Here is a 25,463-nt window from a genome sequence, read left to right as displayed (position 1 = left end):
GTGGAAAGCAGTAAGTTCAATTAAATGTCCTGCTGTTTGTGCCATGCTGCATGCTGTGTAAAACTGCTAAGCAGAGGCAGCCCAGGAGTCATACTATTCATACATCGCAGGCCCACAAATGAGTGGCCTGTAATGGGCGTTTATTTAACACACACACACACACACTCATGTACACATCTACATATCTTGCATGTTATGAATGAGAAAACTGAAGTCAGACAAATTAATTTGGCCAGCTACTAATGGGGAGGATCAATATTGGAACCCAAGCCTGCCAAATCCCAGAGCGTTTTAAGTTATAATTTAGTGCCGAAAGTAACTAGCACAGAAAAAGTTTAAGATAAGTGTATAATTAAAATGAAAAGAGTAAAATTTGGCCTCAGAGGTCAGTGAGAATGATCTAAAAACACTAGAAAATTTTTCTTGGAAGAGATGGTATAGACTGGATTTTCAAACTTAGTCAATTGTTTTGGCTAAAAATGGGTGGGATAACGGGCATACATAATTTCAACCAGAAAGAAAAAAGTATAATCAAAGTCACAAAATGAAAAATATGAGGTGTCCCATATGTGATAAACTTAACATATAATATTTAACTCATTTGGAGTGAGGCACAGACACAGCATACTGTTTGTAAATTTTTCTGCACTCAACAATGCTTAATGTCCTGCCATTGAGAAGTTCATCTCAGGTCTGTGAGATGTGAAGATCTTGTTCATTCATCATTTATTGAGCTACTAGTTTCAGACATGAGAGTAGGTGTGCTACATACGTTACATGCATTATTACTACCTTTAAGAAGCTTTTGAGATAGGAAACAATTTATATTGAGCAAACTTAAACATATTCACTATATCGTATTATATTATGATGTACTGTTAATTGTTTCAGCTTTCCAATTTAGGTAGATGACTTTAAATCATTATATTAGCACAGGGATATTTAATCTAAGGACCACCTTATATCAGGTGTAAGGCTTTCGTCATTGTGCATAAACATCTCTGAGACCTAATTTATTCAGCATCATAAAATGGAATTAATAACACCTCACAGGATTTGGAGAATATTAAGTTATCACACATACATGGGGGCACAGGATCTGTCCTATGCCTAATCAATGCTAGTTCCTTTCTCCCTGTGATGGAGTGCTAAATGTAATGTTTTGAACAAAAGATATCAGGGTTCAGAGAACCAAAGGTCAATGTAGGTTGGAAAAATGGATAACGTGTTAAGAAATTATTATGAGATTTTCTGACTTTTTTACTAGAAAGACCTATTATGAAATTCTCATAGGCAAAGAAAAAGAACAAGTGTGTATGTGTAAATTTATGCATACAACAAACAGAAAGGAAGAAAGAGAGAGAGACCATTTCAGGGCTGTTGGCACATCAGTATAATACGGCAAAATAAGGGCATTTCTTATTCAGGAAGGATCAATGTGGGTGCCAGGGGTTGATGTGCTGCATGCCAAAGTTGGAAAGTTTGATTGGAGGTTACTTATGAGTAATGAAAGGACTACTGAGAATCATGCTATTCTCTATCACTACTCACTTCGAGTTTCCACACCTAAGTTACCCACTCTGAAGACTTCAATGGTTTCAGTCTGTCTCACTGTGAGTATTACCCTTCCTCAGATTGCCTCACTGTGAGGGGATCTATTTTTTACTCATTCCAATGACTACTCTTTTTGCTGTCTCTGATGCTTGCACACTTAATTAAATAGGATGGATACCAGTGAATATAAAAAGGAGCCCACAACTCATGAACATCCATCACACCTATTTTACTATATACTCCCACGACAATGCATCATGTAGATACCTGAATAACAGGATAGTTAAAATGTGGCAGGTTGCTACTGAAAAACAGTTTAAGAGTTTTCAAACAGATGTGCTAAGTTTTTGCATTAGATAAATTTTCCTTCTTCAGTTTTTCTCTGAGCATTAGAAATGTCACCACCTTTAAAAAGGTCACATCAACTTTAGTCAAGATTTAAAAAAATTACTCTAGAGTGTCTTTTTAAAACTGTATTTGTCTTCTAAAATTTAAAACACTTGCAAAAGGTAATCCAATTTGGCAAGATGAGAGTTTTTCTCTATTTTAATATTCACATAGTGAAAAAGAAAATTAAAAATACTTGAAATGTTCAGTGAATTTGATCTGTATACATCTTTAGTTCTTAAGATTGGTATACATTAAGTCAATATAATCATATAAATGCAATTCTAAATACATTCTTACAAACACATTTAAGTTAGCAAAATTATTATTTGCAATAGAACCAAAAAATCTGCCTCTTATTAATACATTTGCTAATAAATTTCCTTAATGTACTGCTTTAGCTCAAGTCCACTGTTACAGATACCACATTTACATGGTGTCATATTTAATGAATCAGTGCTTTGAACACCTCATTTATAAATACATACATATATGAAGGTGATTTCATGCAAAATTCAAAGGCTAGAATTATTTTCACATGTATTTTCCTTTGTATGCCTTTATTTTGACATTAGAAAACCAGCATATTTAACCTAAATGTTGTAATTGTTTTTATTCTCTGTTCTAAAGTAGGCAAGATTTAAGGAAAGCCATATCTGATTAAAGTGAAAACTAATCTTTTTCACTATGACTCGTCCTTTTCTAAATGAACTCATTATTATACATAAACAATCCTATTGTCTCTAGCTTAAATGAAGGACCCCATTATCTTTTCTTATCGTATTAGAGCCCTTGAAATATGGATTTGGCACAATTTTATTGGTAAGGGTCTTCCTAACTCTGATGGGAAGTATTACAATTAAGTGCATACAGTATAAGCTACTTCAGTGAATAGAGCTTTTCACACAATAGAGGAAAGAGAAGAAGCTCTCTTTTCTCAAGTCCTATTGTTTCCCATTAGGAAACCCTATGTGGTGAGGATACAGAAAAAAATGTATCTGAGTTTTCTGTAGCACATCCAGAGAGAATAACATAAGATTGACTATTCGTCTGCTTCATTTGTCTTTGGATACCGGAATCTCAAATCAGATAGTCAATTAGTGTCTCTTAGTTCAGTTACTTAAAAATAACAATGCCTGCAAGTGATCTGTGAACTTGACCAAATGAGTAAAACCACAAACTCTAATTAACATTGTATAAAACTTGTATTATGTAATTAAATGTGAGGAACCATCAATGGTACATAAAAGATTATGATAAATCTCTAGTTTCTCATTTCTAATGAGAGCACTGATCACTTTCGCTGAGTGAACGGGCTTGGTGATAGTTACATTCAACCCTTGTTCAGATCATCTGAGATATAGTAGGATATTAATGACAGCTTTCAGGTCCTCTGTTACTTACTTGTTGGTCTAGTTCATGCTCTTACTGAAAAGTAGGTTTTACTTTTACCCGTTAACCTAGGTATGGAGTTGTGACAGCAGCACCGGTATTCTCTAAGCTAAGCATCTCTTTGAGACTATCAGCTTATGTGGATCCGATGGATACAGTACTTTCTTTCTCTGGAGTACATTCCCTATTACTCTGTATGTAGGAAGGACCTTAATAAGAGTGGATGAAAAGGGACTCTCCATTTCTGTAGGGCCATGAAACTTCCTGGGAAACATCATTAAACATTCCTTCAGGAGACATAACCTGGGGAGAAGACCACGGCTCATTTTTCATTATGTAAGCTACGTTAATATATGCCATATGTTTAATAAACATTATAATATTTGTCTTTTGTTAATTATAATGAAAAAGAGAACAATGAAAGTCAGAAAAATATCAAATGAAAATTCTAAAAGCCTAATAATTCCAACACAAATGGGTAATTTATATGCATTTTTATGTAACTGTGCAGACTTTTGTAGAATTTTAAAAGGTCTGTAGTATGCCACAGCAATAACATTCTACTGTTTTATTGAAGTTGTTCATAATATGTCTAAAACTGTAATGAGTCATTTTATAGCTATAAGTGCAAAACAATCATTAATCAAGGAAATTTTCAAAAAATCAAATCAGTTGGTCCTAATTTGTACATTTCTCAAAAGTTAGGGACACATACACCAAAAAGCTGAAGGCTTATTGATAATGTTTTAAAAATATATCAGCATAAAATGATTATAGATTCACAGGAAATTACAAAATAGTACTCTTCACCAAGGTTTCCCTAGTGATCACATTACACACAATTATAGAACAATATCAAAAACAGAATGGACACTGGTGGAAGGTGTGCATGTAGTTCAATGTCATTTTATCACATGTAAATTTGGGTACCCACCACCAAACTCAAGATAGTTTATTGAATTGCAGCAAAGACCTCCTTTACACTAACCTTTTATAGTAATATCCACTCTGCTCTGTCCCCACCATCCTCAACTCCTGGCAACCTGTTTGAATCCATATAATTTCACCATTTCAAAAATGTTATATAAATGGCCTCCTACAGTATGCAAGCTTTTGAGATTTGTTTTGTTACTCAGCAAAATGCCCATGAGAATTATTCCAGTTACTGCATGTACAAATAATTTATTTATTTTCATTTCTAAGTGTAGCTCTGTTTTGATCTATCTGTACTGTTTTTGCATGTATCTCAGATAATCCTAAATCCAGGTGTAAGCAGGGCTGTGTTCCCTCCAAAGACTCTAGAGGAAATATCTTCTTGCTTCCTCCACCTTCTGGTAGCTGCAAGTATTCCTTGACTTGTAATGGCATAACTCCAATCTCTGCTTCCAGGATCATGTGCCCTTCTCTGTGTGCCCTTCCTTATGTCTCTTATGAGGACACTTGTTGCATTTAGGGTCCGTTGGGTTAAATCCAAGTGATCTCATTTCAAGATCCTTTACTTAATTACACCTGCAAAGACCCTTTTTGTAAATAAGGTCAAATTTGCAAGATCCAGGGGACATATACTTATGGGATCATCACTCAATTCACATCAAGGGCTTTAAGCATTTATACTCCTATAAATATTCAAAATTATTCAAATAAAAATGCTTTAAAAGAAAATATTATAGGTCAATAATATGTTTAATTTTTTTAATTTAAAGCAAGAATGAGGTTTTTGAATAATATCTTTGTGTCATTAATAATTGGAACTATTAGTATTTAAAGTTCAATAATAGAATAATAATAGCAACACAGATTTGTAATACTTTTATCTGTTTATAAAAAGAATCCATATCCACTATCTCATTGGAACTTCAGAATAGCCCTCTAAGTTTTAATTCTTTTTCACTCAAAGTGGTCCTTTAAAATATAATTTAATACTGTTTTTCACTTACTTAAAAAAACTGGATATTTGAGCAGTTGAGAGATTTGACAAAGGCCACACAGAACACGAGGGCCTGAGCAAAGAGGCTGACACCCTCCTACCTTCGCACTATAGCTCCCACTCCACATTCTATTGGTAGTAATTGAAGAACTGGATTAAAGAAAATGGTTTTATTTCCTGGGCACTTGTTCATTTTTCCAAACCATTTTAAGGTCAACCTCATGTGACTCTTAACAATTATTTTCTGTTTCTCCTTAACTTCAAAAGTTGCCACCTATTTATATTTATTGTCAGTTTTCACAGGCTGTTCTTCTTCCTGTCGAGTTGTCTTCTTAAGTGTTAAGCTCATTGTAGGCTCAGATGAAATCTGTTTCTTCGTTCTTAACATCCCACAAACTACTACGTTACTCATGACCTAGCAGATTTTAAAGCTTATAAAAAGAGATCCACATTCAAATGTTTAGTGATTAATTTAATCCCTCTCCCTCTCTAGGATTTTACTGGGTGGAAATATGATGACAGACTAATACCACACTCTAGGTAACTAATGTTTGTTCAGTTGATCGATTGTGCTAAGTGTGTTAATGGTAACAACATATATTTGAGGAGAAGATATTTTCTAAATTATAGCGATCCTATTTTTCAAAAGGAGGATGAAATCAAAATTCTACTGGGTGTAGGTAGAGATGCAATTTTATTATTTAAGGAACCATAGCTTAAAGGATAAATGAAAATTGTCCGAATGGTCTCCCTGCCGTGTTTCAATAGTGTTATGACTTCACCAGCCAGTTTTACACCAAATATTTCAGTCCTGAAAATCCATTGAAGATCAATGGATCTATATGAGGAACATATTTTTCCTGCAGTACTCCTCTGGGAACTATCTCTACAGCTTATTTTTGATGATTAAATGTTTATATGGAATTTCTAAGATGTGTGTTGCTTTCTATTTATCTTTCCCCAACCTAATGTATGTACTTTGGGGATTATTTCTGATGGAGTTTTACAGCTAGCTATTAATTCTTAGATGTTGTTTTGTGATGCTGCTTTCTAGTTTTTCTTTTGTTGAAAAATAAACTTTTTGTTGCTTATGAGAATTGAGACAAAATTAGCCTTTTAAAGTATTCTGCATTGGATCCATATGCAATGAAAATGCTCAAAATTAATGTGAGATTGTAATTGATCCTCTGGATATATTCAAATACACCCTCTGTGTGTACATGTGGCTGTGATATTTCTCATTTTAAACTATCTTTACACAAGACAATAATAATCATTGAAATAAGGCAGCAATAACAAGCTTCCAGAAAAGCCAAAGGGCTGAGGGAGAGGGGCTCGGAAGGGAAAGGGAAAGAAGGATGAGAAATGTTTTTTCTCTGGTTTCTCAGCATCTCACCAGACTGTGAGTCCAAATGAGACCGTTTGCTTGAAATAAACTGCACGTCATTGTCTCTGGCCCCTGTCTACTCCTACATATGACAGCATCTTGAAGTAAACCTTTCTCGATTTCCTAGAAGATGCCCTAAGGGAATTTCAAATGTGCTTGGACACAAGTTCTCAAGGATAACAGGAAGGTCCACAGGCAGCAGAGCACCGGGCAGCTGCTGCCTGCCTCTCTCTGTGAACCTTTGTGCTGATTCTGGACACATCTGCATCTACAGAAGATTCACGTTGCTATTGAGCGCCAGGACTTCTGCAATTAGGACGTCTACTGAGTGACTCTGCCTCTGAAGCCCTCAGGGGCTTCATGATGGTGTGAAGTAAACGACAGGAAGCTCTTTTACTAGCTTTGGCCAAAATATTGTAAAGTGATGGTAGAACAGTAATATTTATGTTCCCAATGATAGCTTATGTGTTAGATCCGTTTCTTTTCCTCTCACCCAAAACACGTCTGATCTCATCAGGATCTGGACCTGGTCACGTGACATATATCATGATGGGAAAGACTGGTCCTGGGTTTACCTTATCCGCTTTGGCTTTCTCTCATTATGGTACATTCTCTTCCATGAGACATTTCTATCCTTCCTACAAAAAATTACGCTTTTAGTTAGATGTTGCTCTGAAGCACACGGTCACAGGTATCTATGTCCACGCAACCGCTTGACAGAATGTGTGGGCTCCTCTGCTACCTAGATCTAAAACTCTATTAAGGCAGCAAGGAGCTCGTAAAATTCCCCCATTATTTGTTTTTTTCTGGCTCCTTCGTCTTCTCTGAGTTTAATGTGTTCCGTAAATCAGAAAAATTAGAAAAGTATACCTAAATAGAAAGTCACTTTTGCATTCATTTCAGTCTTCAGGCATTATCCTAGTGTTTTACTTCTTTTAGCATAGAAAGAAAAATTGTAAATGGGGAATAACTTTTTATAAAAGAGCAAAATAAATATTTCCCATTCAAAATGAAAATAGGCTTCTTGAGGCCTATTTTGTTGATCAGATTCACCCTAAAAAGAACTCTTAGGTCATATAGGTAGAAAGAACTCTCCTTGGGCACATATTTAGTGACCGTATAGACAGTATCACGTGTCCTATGCTAACATCCTGGCTAATATTCGCCTACCAGAGATATAAAACCATGCTTTACCAGACTCTTCACTCAACATTTGCTCTTTTAACAGATATTATATTATACTGTTTTAACCAGATTCTGGTCTAAAAAATAAAAATTACATCTGTGTCTTAGTGAAGGGCTAAAAATATGCTTTCCTAAGAAAGCCAGAGATCTCTTTTCTGCTTTTTGTTTTGTTTTATTATTCTATAATTGGGGGAAAAAACAAGCCAGGATTACAAATCACACTTCTCAAGTGTTAATATCATCTCTGTCTCTGAAGCTGAGAACCGCAGAGAGAACATATGTGGTGTTGAAACTCCCTGGCTATTCCTCTATATGAATTTCAAAAGTCCAACATCTTTATCCTCAGTTAATTTGATTGACTATTCAGTCTTACATTATTTGTTTATTTCACCCTTATCCATTGTCTCAAATTATAAAAACAACAATAAAATCCCAAAATCCTAGAAACAAACAGCAAAAAGGAACAGATAAATTAATAACTGGTATCACTATCATCCCACCATCTTGCTGGTTTTTGACTGAGAGTAAAGTCATATTTTGCTTTAGTCAAAACCTACTAGATTCAAGAATAATCTGAAGATATAGAATCATTGTTGTATTAGTGGCTGTGGAATTCAATTGAAAATAGAATCATGATATACAAATCTCTTAGATGTTATTCTTTTACTTACTTCATAAAGAAAATTGCCATTCCTACTCATAGCACAGTAATTTCTTAGAAATAAAATGCAGAAAGGTATTTGAAATGCACGTTTGGAAGTCAGGCACACCAATCAGCTTTGGAAGATGGCTATTCTATGGCTGTACTACTTGATAGATCTATAGTCACGAAAAAACAGCCTCCTAGAATCTCAATTTCTTCATCAATAAAGTGGCAATAGAGGCCCAGATCGGAGGCTCTGCTTCTACAAAGATAAATACCTAGCATGACTGCTGCGTGCCACTGTCAAATCATCTATGGCGGTGTTATGGAGAAGAAATGTGAAAATATAGAGAAGAAATGTGAAAATATAGAGAAGAAATATGTAAGACATCCTGCCATTGATGGCAGGCCCTGTTGGACCGATGCATGTGTATGTGTGTGTGTATTTGAGATGGTGACTTTCACCTCCAATTAGGAGATAGCTCATAAAGGCCGTTTAGAAGCTACTCAATTTCTAACCATTGCCTTAGAACAGTGATGGCCCCCACACTTGTGTAGACACAAACCTTCACCTAAACATCTCAGGAGTAAATTCTGGGCAAGAACGAGAGACCTGGACCTGAGAATAGATGAGGAAAACACAAGACTTCTTTCACATTTCCATCTCTAACACTCCAGAGCTCGTAAATGTTAGTGAAATTAGTATCTCCTTCTAATGCTACTTGTTCCAGGGGCCAAAGATTGAAACCTTTGCCAGAGAGCTTTATGGGATGAGAAGTAAATGTGGGAAATGTGTTTTGTTGCCTGGGGCTCCACAGTCTAGGATTCTTTTGTTTCTCATCCTTCCCAATGAAGGTCCCTGGAGCTGACTTTCTTAAGTAGTTCATCCCTAATAAACATTGCCAGAAAGAGTAACTAATATGGGGTTGAGGTAAGACAGTAAGGATTAAAGAAAAAAACACTTATGGAACAAAATATTTAGGAAAACATACTGGATTTTGGATTTCATCAGACACAACAATATTAAAAGTAAAAGACCAAGATTTAAAATTAGCCTAAATTACCTACTAACAGAGGAAGATATTAGCCAGTAAAAGAAAACATATAAATATATATTTTAAAAACAGCCAAGCAGAAATTTTTGACATTAAAAATAAACCCAAAGAATATAGACGATGAGAGATAAAAATGGAAATTAATGAAATAGAAAAAAATGGTTGCAATATGGAAGGTCTTTCTAAAAAATGTTCTAAATATATAGGCAATCTCTAATTTTAAACTCTACAAAATTGTGAAACTTTGCTTATTGGAGACACTTTAGATAAAATGAAAGGCAAATTACAAATATAAAGATGTTTGTGAAACAGAAATACCAAAAATATTTAAAAAATACTTACAAGTGAACTTTTTTAAAGCACAGATAATAAAAAATTGGCAAAACCTATGAATAAATATCTCACACCAAGGAAGCATATGCAGCTACTAAACATGAAGAAATGCTGAAGGTCATTAATAATCAGATAAATGCAAATCAAATGCAAAACTTGCAATTGTACTGCTATGGACCATACTGAGGTATCTTTTTTTTTTAATCCATTTGGTGGACAGGTGATTAACATCCAAATATAAACTAAAGGAATGAATGTGGTTACTCTTCTATTGCTAGTGGAAGCATACACAGGTACAACCACTTTCGAAAATCATTTGGCTGTATTTCTTAAAGTTGAACATGCATATTCAGTTGTATAATGAAATGCAAATCTTGCAATTGTACACCTCAGTACATAGAAAAAAATATTGACAGCAACATTACTCATAATAGCAGTAACCGGGAAACAACCAAAATGCCCATCAAAAGGTGAATTATGAAAATAATTATTGTATATTTAATACACAATTGACTTTTATACAATATTATAGGCAATACAGTAATATGCAACAATATGGATGAATCTTAGCAGTCTCACGTTAAAGTGGAAAAAAGTTAATTATAACAAGTGATAGCATAATACAATTTTATGAATATATATCATTTTAGGAGATCTTTCATTTTTAGGGGTGTGTGTTGATACAATAACTGTATTAATGAATCAAACGGTTTATGTGGAATTTAGCTGGGAAATTATTTCTGGAAGGGACTAGATAGGGGTTAAGGGGTCAAGTAGATGGACATGGAGATTATTTTCAAGGTCCTATCTCTCCTTTGCAGTAGTGAGTTTGTGGGTAATTAACACATTTTAAGTGAATAATTAAATAGCAAGAAAACTAAAAAAAAAAAAAAAGAAAGGAAATAAAAGAAAAAGTCCACGTATGCAGCAATGTTGAAAGTATGTCATGATTCTAGTATTATTGACAGCAGCAGGAGGCTGACAAATTAGGCAGACGGGCGGGTCCCGGGTGAAACCCGATCTTCAAGCCCAGGACAGTTTAAGCCTAGCTACAAGTCCCAGGTAAATCCACGGACCAGATTAAGAACCTTTCTTCCCATTTGGCATGCTTTACTCTGATTAATCCCCACTCTTCACCTATTTTACATATACCTACCTTTCCTTAATTGTTTTTTTTATACTGTCATCCCCACCACCTTTGAGTGGTGCCTTTGTTTTAACTTTTTTTTTTCTTTTTTGCATACTCACAAACCAATGAGTGCACACGCACCATTCTGAACCCATAAAAGCCTTGGACCCAGCCTCACTAGGAGATAAACTGCTTGATTTCGGGTGAGAGACCACCCTTGGGTCCCCTTTTTGCTGAGAGCTCTTTTGTCTCTAATAAAATTGTTCTCCGTCCTCCTCACCCTTCCACTGTCAGTGTAACTTCATTCTTGAAAGGGGGACAGTAATTCAGGACCCAAAGAATGCAGGTACACAGAAGGCTATGACACTGTGGCCCTCTGCCGGTGGAAGGCAGCCACTCCACGCGACGGGAAGCAGTGGCAGGGCCAAGCCAACACCGGAGACACAGGCTGGAGCCCAGCAAGGGTCTGACAGATCTGCTAATGCGCCTCCATCCATCAGGCTGAGGATGGAGGGACTAAAAGAGCTAAGGAGCACACCGTAACATTCCCTCTGGGGCTGTGGGGTCCAAGGCACCCCTGCCTGGGTGCCACCATGTTTCCTTCGTCTGGACGCCAGAGTCCACTGCAGGAGAGGCTTGCAACATGCCTAGTTCAGCTGCAAGCCCTGTATGGAGCCCGCTTTGGCGCTTGGAACAGTTGGCCGGACCTTGCACTCACTCGCACACACACCCACTCCTGCTAGGGGACTGAGCGCACAGTTGTGGGGGCCGCGGGATTCGCGCCTTGTGCAGGCCGGGTGCAGCCTTGCAGGCCGGTGAACCCAGGCTCCAGCAAGGTCTGGGCTGAGGCGTCACCAGTCAGTGGTCTCCTGACGGCAAAGTGATTGAGAAAAGTCCTGCGTCATTATGATTAACCAAATTTTCTGCACATGACATTTTTTTCAAATAAAATATAAACTAAAAATAAATTAATAAGACTGTTATGAAGATTACATATGATTACATGTGGAAGGCACGGGCTGGCATAAAGTGGTGCTCGATATTTTTATATATCCTGTTAACATTTTTGTAAACTCTGATCAAATTGTGTTAGTTTATCTGTATACATAATTTGCTTTGGTGTTAGTGTTCTTTGCATTTTTTTCATTCTCTATCATCTTAAAAGAAATACGACATATGCATTAGTGAGCATACAATTATTGCTAGAAGTGGATGAAATGATTACATTAATATAAATGAAATTGTGCCAAATTATAATTGCAACATTCTGTTTAAAAATAAACTCTTGAAATGATTTGTAACAATTTAGTGTTTATCCTTCTTAGGGATAAATCCTTCTTGTTGGGGGGTGGACATTTAAATGCTATTCATGCATACTAATGATGATGTTGAACAATTACAAATTATCATTAATGAGGAACACAATTTATTACTTTCTTGTAACAAACATACAGTTCTAAACAACATAAACATATATGTTAATTTTTTTGAAAATTTTAATCATATTGACAAGCAAGTGAATTTGACATAAAATATGTGAAGGAAAGGAGATCCAGAGAGTTTGAGATTTTTGCCTAGTGGCGCATAGCTAACTAATTCAGAGAAATGCAGTTAGAATTCAAGTCTTCTTCCTAGTTTACTGTACTTTCCACATTTCATCTTATGTCATCTGTGAGTGAAAAAGCAAGATACGCTGAAATGTGCTAGAATAAGTGGTACTAAGCCATAATATTTCACATTCTTCGGATACATCCCATTGTTTGGAATATAAGCTAGTTCTGCTATATACATTTTTAAGCATATTTATGTATGTAAAATGTATATCTAGATAGCATATCAGCTTTGTATTTACCGTGTAATAGCATAAATGTCAGGATATAAAAGCATATTACATGAATAAAGCTATGCTATTAGGCAGGATCACCTCCAAAATGCCCTACTTTGAAGAACGCAGTAGAAATAAAGAATACTCAGGATATTGTTCCTCAAAATATTAACTTTTAACAAAGACAAAATATGAGTGATAATGGTGTCTGCATTTGATACGTTCTGGTATTGCTTAGTGGTGAAGCTAAATTAATCATAGTAATTACCTTTAAATTCTCAGAAGTTCTCATTGACATTTCTTTAGCTTTTAGCATTAATATTTTATATGCATTTATATTGGGAAATGATGTCAGAGAAACTGTTACTATGAAAATTATTTTTTACTTTGAAAATTAACTCATGTAGAGTAATGTGAAGACTACTATTTTAATTTTTCTTCATAAATTACTTCTTAAATTTTAAATTACCCTTAAATTGCTATTGAACAGCTAAGGAATGAGAATAACTCCTCATAATGGATGATGGATCCCTTAGAAGGAAAAATTTCAGTCTCATAAGATAATACTGGGAAAAAATCCAAGTTAAGGTATTCCTGAAAAATACATTATCCCAGATAAAGTGTGTACAAACTTTGTGTTCTAGAAATAGGTAACAGGAATGTATCTAGGCAAAAACCTTTTTGTGTATTTGTGTTTTTAGTTTAAAAAAAAAAAAAGCTTTGAGTGTAAAGTCATGCAAAATATCAAATGGTATTTGTAAATATGCCTTTTTAATTTCAAGATTTTTTGTTAGAAGTTTCTGTCTTTAATGTTTTTACCAGAAATAAACTGAAATAAAGGATAAAATAGAGCAAACATTAAAAAAACTCTCTCTAATATTTACAAAGTTTACATAGGGTCTTGTCATTAACCAAGAAAAAAAGTTGATTCTCCAGAGGGCAACAAAATCCTGGTGGTAGTTGTGTGGCAACATTATTGCTTGGGTAATTACAGAGTCACTGGAAAGTTCTTCTCAGGTCTCCACATCTACCTAATTACCTTCATAGTAGGAGAATCAAAATTTTCGTTTATATTAATATAATTTTTCTGAAAGTAAAAATTGTCTTGACATCTAGTTTAACCCTTTTGCCTTATCAGTGATTTACAATTTATAGTAAATGCATTTTAGACTTGTCCTTGAGAATAATTTTCAGAAGTAGAACTAAAGTAGATAATGGATCATTAGAAAACAGAGGTTATTTGAATTTTTTTAATTTATTTTTAATTTTGGGGAGTACATAGTAGCTATATATATTTTGGCAGTACATAAGATATTTTGATACAGGCATGCAATGTGAAATAATCACATCATCGAGAAAGGGGTATTCATACCCTCAAGCATTTATACTTTGTGTTTCGAACAATCCAATTTCACTCTCTTAATTATTTTTAAATGTACAATTAGGTTGTTATTGAGTATAGTCACCCTGTTGTGCAATCAAATACTATGTCTTATTTATTCCTTCTGTTTTTTTGTACCAATTAACCATCTGCACCTCCCCATCAACGTTCCCCCACCCCCATCCCCACTACCCTTCACAGCCTCTGGTAACCATCCTTCTACTGTCTATGCCCATGAGTTGAATTGTTTTGAGTTTTTAATCCCACAAATAAGTGAGATCATGCAATATTTGTCTTTCTGTGCCTGTTTTATTTCACTTAACATAATGATCTCCAGTTCCATTCATTTTGTTGCAAATGACAGGATCTCAATCTTTTTATAGCTGAATGATACTCCATTGTGTATATGTACCACATTTTCTTTATCCATCCATCTGTTGATGGACACTTAGTTTGCTTCCAAATCTCAGCTATTAAACAGGGCTGCAACAAACATAGGAGTGCAGGTTATCTTTTTGATATGCTGATTTTCCTCCTTTTGGGTATATAACCAGCAGTGAGATTGCTGGATCATATCTTAGCTCTATTTTTAGTTTGGGGAGGAATATCTAAACTGTTCTCTATAGTGATTTTACCACTTTACATTCTTACCAACTGTGTGGGAAGGAGGGTTCCCTTCATCCCATGGGTCTTATGGGCTTCTAGACTGTTGATTTCTATTTGGGACTTCACCCTACTTTAACTTTTTGTCCTTTTCTCTTAGAGATACTCATCATTTTTTGTTTATATTCATATTTGTATTTTTGGCTTTGAGACATTTGTAAAATTCCTAACAACCAAAATTCCAAAACTAAATAATAAATCATCTTCTAAGAAGTTAACCAAAAAAAAATAAATAAATAAAGAAGTGAAACAGCAATTAACTTCAGGAAAAAGCTTATTCTTTGAATCAGTCTGACAAAGCATCACAACAACTAAGTTTAGGAGGCTCAAGGAGATGTATAAAGAAAATGAATCCCTTATGAATAAAATTCCTGTGAAAGAAAATCAGATGCAATGACACCAAAATAGTGAAGACAGAAAGCCTGAGATAAAGAAACAATTTTACAGGAAATTATATGATAGGATGATAACTTAAGTCTTTATTTTTAATGCTTAAGTTTCATAGATTCTTTGTGGAAGAAAGATACTGAATAGAAAAAGCATCGTTTATGCTATAAAAACAATCTCTACATTTTAAAAGAGCAGGAGAGAAATAGAAGGCAATAAGGAAAAATGTTTTTTAAAAATTTGGCATTTACATGACAAAGATAATCTAGAAATTTTAAGAAAGAATATAATAGATAAATATAAAACTGGAATAAAAGTACTAATAAAACAAACTAAACTGTTAAGCGGAAAAAAATATGATGGCAGAAATTTGTCCAAATATATCTGTAAATGATAAAGATACATATTACAAAATTGAAAACAAAGCTCTCAGTATATGTATGTTGCTTACTAACACTGTATACTATAAAGTAAAATAATAGGATAAAAATAAAAATGAAAAACACGTTATTAAATGTCACAAAAATACTATCTACAAAAGCTGTTGGGATATTACTACTATCATAAAATATTGGATTTTCTATATGAGTTGGCAGACTGGACTGAAAGTTTATGCTTCCCCAAAATTCATATTCTGGAATCCTAACCTGCAAGAAGATAGTATTAGAAGATGTGGTCTTAAGAAAGTAATTAGGGATAAGTGTGGAGCCACAGGTGAATGGGGTTAGTGACCTTATAAAAGAGACCCCAAAGAGATTCCCCTCTCCTTCTGCCATGTGAAGACACAGTGAGAAGATGGCCATCTATGAACCAAAAATCAGGTCCTCACCAGACACCTACTCTACTGGCACCTTAATCTTGAACTTGATAGCCTTCAGAACTGTGAGAAATAAATTTCTGTTGTTTGTAAGGCACCCAGTTTATGGTACTTTGTTATAGTAGCCTAAACAGACTAAGACAATTATGAATATCCCTATTTCTTGTTGAATATTTTATTATTAGGGAGAGTAATTCCTTATTCAATCTGATCTTTTTTACTTAATAGTAAGAATACAGAATCAAAGATGCAAAGCATAGTCTTATGTATATACACTGACAAATTTATAATGACTGTGACTGGCTTAAACACAATCACATAAAAAAGATCATGCAGACAAAAATAATTCTCAAAGTTTTAACAAAATTATACAGATTTACATTAAAAATAACAGATATTAAATCTTGAACCAAGTGAATAGGGAATACATATTTTTAGAAATTAACTTAAAATTAATATATAGTAATTTTTAAATTTGACATGCTTTTAATTAAATGGGAATATAAGCGCTCAGAAAAGCCTTAACAAATTTCAAAAAGTTACTGTAATACAGAACATATCTTCCTACAAGTAATTTGATTTTGAAATAAAAATTTAAAAGTTAGTTTTAAACATTTTTATGCTCTTCTAAATAGCTTGTTTTCAGGAGAAAATGATCACCATTTTTTAAATAATGAAGGTATTTGTTATATTAGGTTCTCCTTAGAACCAGAAACAACAACATATATCTGTATATAAGAAGAGATATATAAAGAGTTATTATGAGAATTGGCTCACGCAATTATGGAAGCCAAGCAGTCTCCTAATCTACCATCTGCAAGTTGGAGAATCAGGAAAGTCATTGCTGTGCAGTTTGCCCTTCGTCTGCCTTTTGTACTATTTGGACCCTCCACAGGTCAGACGATGCCACCTCACATGGGTGAGGGTCGGTCTTCTTTACTCGGTTTAGGGACTCAAATGTTAATCTCCTGGGAAACACCCTCACAGACACACATGCAGAAATATTATTTTACCAGCAGAGTATTTCTTAGCCCAGTCAAGTTGACACATAACCTTAACCATCACAGTACAAGATCTCAAACTTGTCTGGAATTAAATGAAAGCTAAGCCTGCATTATTTTTTAAAAAATAAAAGTTGTTGAAAATGAATGTCTTAGAATTTCGAGATAAATACCTGGAAAGGTATAGTAAATATAAAGATAACAGGAAAAAATTGAATAATATTTTAATAATAGAAATCAGTAAAACATGAAAAAGATCTGACCAATAAAACCAATTTTTATGTGTCAATTAAAAATAAATACTAAAAAAGAAAAACAAAACACAAACTGAGCTTTTGGGGAAAAATACCAGTAAAATAGACTCAACTGAAGCAAGGATCTACAGAAAATAAAGGAAAAGAAATAAATAGCAATATTAACAATAAAAGTGAAGGCAAAAGCATGAGTAGAAATTTTATAAATCACAAGAAAGCAATATCTGTGGAGTTATGACATATTTGAATGCTCATATAAATTTTCTAAACTTACTCTAAATTTTATCAGCAGTGTTTTTCTGAGTAATTAGACCATGTGTTGATATTATTTTTAGTGTAATTTTCTGGATTATAGACTGTTTTTACTAAAAAAAAAATTAATCAAAAACGTTTTAGAAGGAAAACTGTCTTGAAAATATATTCAAGAAATCAAGTATCTTAAAAAAAAATTCTAGGACCCAAAAAATATGATTATTTTTATCTCGTCATTCCTTACTATGGTAATGTGGAAATCCAGTTACTGAGGTTATAAACTCTTATAAATCATTTACATTCTTTTTCATTCAACTGTAATCATGTGCAAAGAAAACAGAGGAGAATCTTTGTTATTCAATTCCACAGTCTGATTAAATTACACTTATTAAAATTTTAAAAGTGACAAATAATAGAGCTTCCTTCTTAAGAGCTTATGCCATAATCCCATCAGAGAGTACAATAGATATAATTCACGGAGCTACTAGAAAAAAATGATATATATTCAATTTTTGTGACAACACTCATACTCAATATTCAGAATAAGATGGCTATAACATTTCCAGCACTTATTTTGTTTTAGTGGGCATTAATATTAAACAGTGAACTAATACTTTTTTTAAAAAAGATTTAATATTCTTACATGAGTTCTAGGATTCTGCAATTGAATTAGTTGTCTTTATATAAAGAATAATTTTCTTTATCCATAAAGGAGTTTGCCTGAACGATAAGGAAAGCAGAAACAACAGCTTAAAATACTATATTGAGGTAAAATGGAAAGTACCAGTGTCTATCAGTTCTAGAGGTAACAGGGCGCTTATTATTTATGACCAAATGAAACATAGTCCTGATTAGAAAGTTTCTAATTTCTGTAACTCCAATTATAAGTCATTATCTCTGAGTATCCAGGAAATGAATTAAACTCTACTCCTAGTGGGTAAAGTTCCCCCTCAGAGGTAGTGCTTCAATTACTGGCTGAGTTTCTCAGGAGAAAGAACAAACTCACACTCTGTTTTCCACCTGAAATTATTTTTAGCTGTTGTTCTCTATCTTAATAAAAACCCGATATCCTTCTGTGCAACTTACCTTATAGCTGTTGTTTTCCCAGTCATCATACAAGCCAGCCAGATCTGTTCCCTTGGTTACTTACACATGTTCATTGATCTGCCCGTCTTCTTTGTGGTATTTATCAAAATTTTATTTATGTAGTCCATTCTGTAGTAACTTTAAAAGTGATCTTCATAGCTAGTGTCCTGGCTTCATAAGGGCAGAAACTGGCCATTTTGGCCACATTGTGTCTTCAGTACCTGGCAGAGTGCTTTGTGTTGTTAACAAATAACAATTTTTCATTTCATTTCATTTCATCTCACCTTTTAAGTGCCCCACACAATGTATTTTTCTTGTGTAAAGCACAAAACAATGACAGTTCTGGAAGATAGCTATTACCATCTGCATTGTCTTAATAAATAAAGAAATTAAAACTCAGATTAATTAGCATATCAATGACAAAGCCAACATATGAACCATTTTGGCTGCCTGTGAAGCTTGGACTCATCATACTAAAACTTCCATTTCTGCATGAGTCCCTAAGGCCTGGCAAGCGCTTCTGTATAGCAGCTGCTCAAGAAATGAGAGACAAGCTATAAATGGGGACGGTAGCCTAGTGTGCAGTAAACCGAAGTAGGATTTAAATTCTAACCCCATTATCTTTGTGCTATGAGACTTTGAGTAAGCTACATGACTTATCTGAGCTTTAATTTCTGCATCTGGAAATGTGACTCATTGAATGAGAACAATAATTACTTTGTAGGGCTTTGGGGCAAATTAAATGAGTTTCTTTATTTGAAAGATTATGTTAACGTTTACTTGCACTTACTAAGTGCCAGCCCCTTGCTATATGTTTTAAGCATACTGTCTGATTTTATTGTCACAAGAATCCTATAAACTATGAGGAAGGGCCTATTTATTCTCCCAAATTTAATGATAAGGATATGAGCATGGAGAGATTAAATGGCCTGCCTCAAATCAGCCATCTTGTAATGAACAGGTACAGTGCTTTATAAGAATGAGATGTTCAATCTAAGCTGGCTATTACTATTTGGTAAAGGAAAAGATGACTAAGTAAATGAATGTATTTACTACCCATAGCCTCAGGCCCTCTAAGAACTGACAATCTCACTGGAAATATTTAGGAAGATAAGCAAAATGACAAAGCTGAACTGTATTTCATATTATGATGAACACATAATGGTCACATCCTTTATAAAATTTATTTATATACATCAATGCGGTACAAGTGCAATTTCGTTACATGCGTAGATTACACCATGTATTGCTTACATACATTTTTTTCAGTTATCTAACTTCTCCACCCTTTGTTAAATACAATAGATATTTTTCCTATTTTTTCTTACCAATAGCAGAAGTACTAATTTGTTACAATGTGCTAGGTAAAACCATACATAATAAAGATTTGTTACGATTATGATGAAGGCACTGTTCCTCTATTAGTTTCACGCTTGACTGCAAAGAGGATCCTTCTCACAGCTCCACATATTCATTTTTGAAGGAAAACATTGCTCTGCCTCTCTATGGTGGTACAAGGTAGAAGTCGAAGCATATAGGAAATTACTGTGATGTTATATGGTGTTTTTCATCAGCACGAAATCTATTTTTCAAAACACACAGATCCTTTAGTGGGCTATTATTTCCCTGTTGTAGGCAACAACACAAGAAAATGTTGGCTAAACTTTTTATAAAAGTGAAGGTAAAAACGTATGGCTAGAAATTCCTACAAAGTACTGTTTAAATTGTAGAACAATTTCGAGTTCCATTGTAGCAAAAAGTACTTAGGAAACAGAGATGACAGAGAATGGAATCTGCGTCTCCAAACAGCAATTTTAAATTACAACAGTTGGGACCATGTAAGAAAGACTCCAGAAATGATTCAGAATAGCTCTAAAGGGAGCCTTGATCCAGGAGATAACAGCATCTGTGAACATGTTTGTCAAAAACTGCAGGAACGGAACGTGCGGGAGCAGCAAAGCATAGGAAAGATCAGAAGGCAGCATGTTTGTCTTACAAGCATGAGAAGACACAACTCATGCAAAGAGATAAACCTCTAGACCATCTGAGGAATGGCTGGCCACGCTCGTGCCCACAGGGTTCCTTTATGTCCCTGTTTAGAACTAATTGTCTGAGAATTCGGGTATGTGTAAATAATAGCCAAATAGACCAGACACCTCTGGCTACAGCCATGTTCTCCTGTGGATGCTCAAAGTTTCACAAACGGCAATTTGATTAAGCAAAAGTAAATAACAAAAGTGGGAAGGCTTCATGATCTAATCTTTAATCTCATCACTGAGTAATGGATTTGCAATAAAAAATAATGTAAATAAAAATTATCTTGGCATTCTGATGAGAAAAATGAGATATATTTTAATGTTGTAATATGATAATTGGTTGATAACCACCTTAAAAAGTCTCAAAGGAAGTGGATGGGATTATTTGAGAGACAGAGCCATCTACACAGTTTCAGGAAAAAGAAACTGGGCACACACAAAATCATTCACAGGAAGGAAGAACAGAAGGAACAAAAAGCCTGAATGTTTCTAAATAAAGCAAAAGAAGTTTGACTAATGTACCAATAATTCTCAATTTTATACACACACACATATATATGTGTGTGTGTATATATATATATATATACACACACACACACACACATTTTTTTCAGATACAGAGCCTTGTTCTGTCACCCGGGCTGGAGTGAAGTGGCATGATCACAGCTCACTGTAGACTGGAACTTCTGGGCTCAGACAATCTTCTTGCATGTCTCCTGAGTAGTTAGGACTACAAGCACGTGCCACCACTCCTGGTTAATTATTATTATTATTATTATTATTATTATTATTAGTTGTTGTTGTAGAGATGGGGTCTCCCTATGTTCCTCAGGCTGGTCTTGAACTCCTGGCCTCAGGTGATCCTCCCACCTCAGCCTCCCAAAGTGCTGGGATTACAGGTGTGAGCCACTGCACCTGGCCCCTAAATAATATTTCGTTGTTTTATTCCTTAGAAAGCCTACTTTCTGTTGGACCACAAACCATTCAGCCAGGCACTATCGTAGTAGGTTAAGAGTATTCATAAACTCTGGACTAGGGCTCATGTGGATATTTCTCTCTCTCTCTTTCTCTCTCTCTATCTATTTCCTTGTTTTCCTTTTGTAATATTCTTGCAGCCAAGATGTTACTATTTCTCCTACTCTCCTACTTTATATGTCTTCATATCCCCAATTGCTTTCCAACTAAATAAATGGTGGCTGACTAGAAGGAAATAGCATATTCCTGAATAAGTAAAAAGATCTTTGAATCCATCTATTATAACTACAAGTTAGTAGCGTGTGTATGACTTGACTTTACAATCATTTATATTTAAAATTGTAATTTCAAGGACCCTTATTTGATGACAGACTCTCAATTATCCATGCTTAGCTCACTGAATAGTAGCAAGGCACCAACAAATGAAAATGATAAATAACTTCAAAGTTCTATTAGCTCGTAGTTTCAACTTTTTCTCCATTCTAACTTTCAGGAAAAGTTACTAATAATACACAACATTAAATGTATATTTTATACATCTGCCTCCTTTTCTGGTCTGTATTTTTATGGAAATGTTAATAAGCAGTGAAATGATCAAAATGGGGTAATCCAATACATACAGAGAAAAGGAAAGGGAGAATGATGTTTCAAAATCGAAAATATTATACCCTGAGATTAACCATGATCATACTATGCAATGTAATGTTTCATTTCTGTTTATAAACCTTCTACCTGAAATGGCTGGAGCCTAAGTTTAGAATTTTTTCTTGGTGCTTGGAAACATGATAAGCTCCCATCAAATCTGTCTAATAGCTGTTTCTGGCTTTTCTTGCAAGGAAGGTGGAAAGCAAATCTTAGTGGGAGTTCCTGTTCTTACCCATATTTAAAATGGTATCAAAAGGCCAACTGCAATAAAATGAAAAAAAAAAACAACAACAACAAAAATAAAAACCACATAAACCCGCATCACAGAATCTTGGACCTGGAAGATACTTAACATATGAAAGCATTGCAATGCTTTGTCAAATCTTCATGTTTTTCAAAATATAATTTTGTTAAATATATAAATGACAGTCAGTAAAACAGACACGGGTGAAACTTTTCTGTTTGAAGTAGTGCCCTATGTTTCATCCTTTCTGCCCCCCCGCAGAGCACCCTCTGAGACTCCAATAAAAAACCCTGAGATGCTATAGAATAACATTTAATAAGAAGAATACTGAATGTGTATGGATGATGGAGCCAGAGAAGTTGAAAATCTTGGGTCAACTATTTAAGTAACTTACCCAAGAGAGATAATAACCTAATGATTTATTCACATATCCGAGTCTCTGTTCCAAAAGTCCAAAATTCTTCAAGGTGAAATGTGTCCAAAACATGGGCACAGTACCTCTCCCATCATGTGCTCAACCATGTAAGCTGTCTTCCCTGCTACCCATTCTAATGTGACCTAAATAAGAAATAATGCATAGATGAAACTTGTTAAGATTTGACTCAAGACCTTTTTATTGGAGAATCGTTCTTTAATCATTCTAAGCTATATGTAAATTGTGTTATCAACAATGCTATTAGCATTTTTCAACTGTTAATTTCTATTTAAACCAAAGACTAAAAATAGTTTGTATTCTAAGTATTAAGTTTTTTTTTTAATTAAAAAATGTAACAAGGTAGGTTTGTGAGACAGAAAGAAATGAAAAGAAAAACAATTTGATAGTTCAAAGCTCTTACTAATAGCGAAGTTCTTTTCTGGTCTTGCAAGAAGCAAAATCTCCCATTGTTATATTATTACACAAAAAGAAGTTTATCAGTTCTTACCAAAGAAATCAAATGTAAACTGGCATTTCTGTGTTCTACAATACATGAAGATCCCAATATCAACGACTCAGTTCTAGACCATTGTTACAGGCTTGCAGAAAACACATTCCCACAGTATACATTCCAAACGCTACAAGCTGGCTTAGATATTCTTACACTGCACTCACAGTAGGGTACTTAAGTTAGGTCCCACCACATGCTGTGATCTCTTGCTGCCCGCCCGATGACACACGCTGGCTAGAGCACCCTGACCCTTCCTTGATAGATCCTACTTATCTTCCACTTTCCTTCACATTTCTGTAGATATCATCTACTCCTTAAACCAAGTCTACTTTCATGCTTCTCTTAAATTCATTATACCACTTTCTTTCCAGATTTCAGTAATAATCACACTGCTTTTAATTTAGATCTGACCATGTCTACCACTAGACCACAGATTATGGTGATTGACATTTTATTTATTTGCAGAATAACTGAATTAATTTTCCATGGCTGCTGTAATGAATTATTGTAGAGTTGGTTGCTTAAAAGATACGCATTATTTTGCAGTTGTGTAGGTCAGGAGTCTGACGAGGAACTCGCAACTCTCCCTAATCTCCACAGGAAAAAACTGTCAACTTTCAAGAACTAATATAAACAGATTAGACCCACTTGGATAATCCAGAAGAATGTCTTCATTTCAAGGTTGATAATTTTAATCACATCTACAAGGTCCCTTTTGCAACGTAAAATAACATATTTACATATTCTAGGAATTAGGGTGAGGGCAACTTTGGGGTGGCCCAATATTCTGTCTACCACACTGATGTAGACAATAGTATTAGTTTTGTTAATATTTTATGTTTTCATCTTCACACTAGTCTTTTAAACAAGTTAATAAAGTGATACTCGGGAATATGGCATAAAAATTTGATGCTAATATTCTCATTTGTGTTTAATGTTTTGGTCCCAAGCTGGTCATAAAATATTATGCTACAATGTACAAAGTTTTTTCCATAATTTGTACAGAAAAAGGAAGAAGAAAATTGAGCCCTGACGAGATCCGCAAGAGAGTATAGATCCCTACAGCCACTGTGACTGATTGATGTGGTTCTTGGACTCCAAGTGTATATCTTTGTACCAAGTTATTAGTGATACACAAAATCTATAATAAATTCTTTTTACATTTTAAAAATATTTTAATATCAGTTCAAAGATGGTCTATCAAAATAAGAAAATAATGTTTTAAAAAGCAATTAAATTGTTCTAAAAGGATAAATTACAAAGATAATTCTCAGAATGATAATTAAAATGATGATTTATCATGTTCAATTTCAAAAGAATCAAGTAGACATAAGCAAGGTATTATATGATGAAAGTCAGTATCACAAATTAATTTTATAAAACGTATATCACATAGTATTAGTAGTGCTAATTAGAATTTTATTGGTGATAGTTTTACATTGATTTAATTTGTAAATGGATTTGGTCTTTATGGTAGTAACATTCTATAAGCATAAGGAGTTTATCACTAGTTTTAAATATACTTATGCAACATTGAATGTTTATCTTTAAAAGTTCTTGGGAATATGCTTTGACATTCTTCAAATCTCTCTTTTGGATATACCCTTATGTGTTTTCATTTTTTTTTTTTTTTTGATAAGGAGTCTTGCTCTAGAGTGCAATGGCGTGATCTCGTCTCACTGCAACCTCCACCTCCTGGGTTTAAGTGATTCTCCTGCCTCAGCCTCCCAAGTAGCTGGGATTACAGGCGCCTGCCACCATGCCTGGATAATTTTGTATTTTTGTTGGAGACGGGGTTTCTCCATGTTGGTCAGGCTGGTCTCAAACTCCTGACCTCAGGTGATCCACCCACCTTGGACTCCCAAAGTGCTGGGATACAGGCATGAGCCAACATGCTTGGCCTTTTTTTTTTGTTTTTTGAGACAGAGTCTCCCTCTGTCGCTCAGGCTGGAGTGCAGTGGCAAGATGTCCGCTCACTG

This window comes from Hylobates moloch, unplaced genomic scaffold, assembly GCF_009828535.3.
Source record: "Hylobates moloch isolate HMO894 unplaced genomic scaffold, HMol_V3 SCAFFOLD_5, whole genome shotgun sequence".
In the NCBI taxonomy this organism is placed as follows: domain Eukaryota; kingdom Metazoa; phylum Chordata; class Mammalia; order Primates; family Hylobatidae; genus Hylobates; species Hylobates moloch.
Note: the sequence above shows the minus strand (reverse complement) of the source record.